The sequence below is a fragment of the Macrobrachium nipponense genome, chromosome 16 (genome assembly GCF_015104395.2).
Source record: "Macrobrachium nipponense isolate FS-2020 chromosome 16, ASM1510439v2, whole genome shotgun sequence".
Taxonomy (NCBI): domain Eukaryota; kingdom Metazoa; phylum Arthropoda; class Malacostraca; order Decapoda; family Palaemonidae; genus Macrobrachium; species Macrobrachium nipponense.
The window spans coordinates 6,559,943-6,562,442 of NC_087209.1; positions in this window are offsets into that span (position 1 = coordinate 6,559,943).

Sequence of the window (2,500 nt, forward strand, 5' to 3'; positions counted from 1 at the left end):
ATGCGAAAAGTAGCAATTACCCAGAAAATCAAGGTTTACTGCTTTGCCGAAATGTACTTCAAGTAGCCATACGATGGAGGAAAGGGGAGGAGCAAATTGGAAACGGTGGAAGGGGATACTTTTCAATGTTTCGCAATGATGGAACTCCTTGCAAAGGAGCGTGACGGTTCTCCCTTGAGCATTTCTACGTCATTTCTGTTCTTACTTTTATTTGCTGATGGCACAGGGTTCACTGTGGGCAGAAATAGATAAAAATAAAAAGGGTATATTATGTTTTTTTTTTAATTGAATTCTGTTCTCTCAACAATTGTTATTGACAAAGGACCTTTGATATCCACACACATAACTAAAAAATAAAAGGTTATCTTTGTTTATTTCGTTTCAAATATCCTTAAATTAATTGCTGATGATACAGGACCCGTGGCGATGACAAATAACTAAAAATAAAAGGTTATCTTTCGTTTTTTATCGCTTCAAAGCTTCTTACATTAATCGCCGATGACACAAGACCCATGGTGATAACAGACAAGTAAAAATAAAAAGCTATCTATTGTTTTATTCGATTTAATTCGTTCTCGCAACATTTGCTAATGGCATAGGACCCAGATGATACCACAAATAAATAAATACAAGGATTTCTCTGAATTAATTTTCTTGGGCTAGATAAAGACACTGGGCTCCCCTCCACATTGCTCTGCATCTACAAAAATCTGTTTGCCTGCTTTCCTACGATAAGCACCTTCCTCTAAATACCTTTCACCCGTCACATCTACAACACCAAGGACGTATTTTGGGATTCCAAACGTATGCTCTCTTCTTAACATTCATATTAAGGAAGGTTTAACAGGCTAACCAACCATCCGCTCGCTCACCTGTCTGATTTGTAATTCAAACCTGGCGAAGGTGGTTGAATTCAGTCGCTTATTTCCACACAGTGACAGGTAACGGAGAGGCTGGAACTGATTTTCTCTCGTAATCTCTGTCTCTCTTCCTTTCAATAAACGTAAAATATCATAGTTGAAAAATCGGTGAAATCTATTTGTGCCTTGCATAGTATTATTTCTTAATACAATTCTGGAAACTGATTTTTTTTTAAAAGTCCTCTTCTTCGAGAAATATTTAACAAAACAAATGTAAATATTGATTCTGTTCATGTCACAGGGAGATCACCCTGAAATCTTCTGACGGATGTTTAGGCTTCATTGTGACCTACTTCCGCTCGCCACAGAATCCTATGATTTCTTGCGATTTTGAGTAACGGTTGTTTGTTTCATTCTCTCCAATACGGGACGTAAACCCCACCCAACCCCAACCCCCTTTACCCCCCAAAAAAAACTAACCTTTTTTTCTGGTTTTAGCAAAGGGTGACTTTTAAAAGTTGGTACTTCTCTCGTGTGTAGTTTCTCTATGAAGGGAAAGCTTGCTATGTTGCGTTTTCTTCATAATGTTCTGAATTAATATCATGTTGTCAAATTACAACTAGAAAGGATTTGAGAATCAGAGGAAAAATGAAAGCGTGACATTAGAAATGAAGAAGTAAAATGAATAGCTCCCAACTGATTGATTGATTGATTGATTAGTGGCTATTAAAACTGGCGTCAAACATCTAAGGTTATTGACGCCGAACAGAACTAAATAGTTAACTAAAAAGATAAATAAAAAAAAAAAAGTTTAAAAGGAGTTTCATATAAGACATATCTAAAAGTACAATGATACTTTCTACGCCCTCACCCAGTGAGAGCAAACGCCCACCACCCACCCACCCAGCATCCTCAAAGACCCCACCATGGGTAGGGGGTTGGGGGAAAATGGGGGAAGGAGGGGGGGGGCAGGGGTTCCTTCAACTAATGGTAAATAAATACCTTGGACCAAAGCCTTGCCTTCTCTAAGTCTAATTCCAAGGTTCTGCCGAGGAGGCTAGATTTAGCCAAACCCCAGGACGAGGTTCTATTAACCCCCGCCCCTTCCAGTTCCACCCACCCAGAACCCACCCATACCGGGTGGGTCACGCACCACCCACCAAGAACGCTGGTGGGGGGTCCAAAGGTTCTTCCGAAACTTCCACGAAAAGAAAATCTCATTAAGTGATGTCAGCTTTCTAACAAATCCAGACTGATGATGATGATGATGACGAGGAGGAGGGGGGGGAGAGGGAGGGGGGAATGGGGGAAGTGTAGGGGAAGGCAAAGGGGTGGGGGGGGGAAGAGGAGTAGATAGTTATAATTACATGGGAGGTCTTGATATTTGCTTTAATGTTAGTCGTGGGTAGACCGTGTCAGCTCTCTTCTCTCTCTCTCTCTCTCTCTCTCTCTCTCTCTCTTTTGCAACCTGCAAGAAACGGATAAAATACTCTCTCTCTCTCTCTCTCTCTCTCTCCTCTCTCTCTCTCTATTGTAACCTGCAAGAAACGGGACTCTCTCTCTCTCTCTCTACCAATAATATATAAAACATACGGGTTTGCGCAATTTTTTTTAACCGAAGACAATATTTACATAATCTT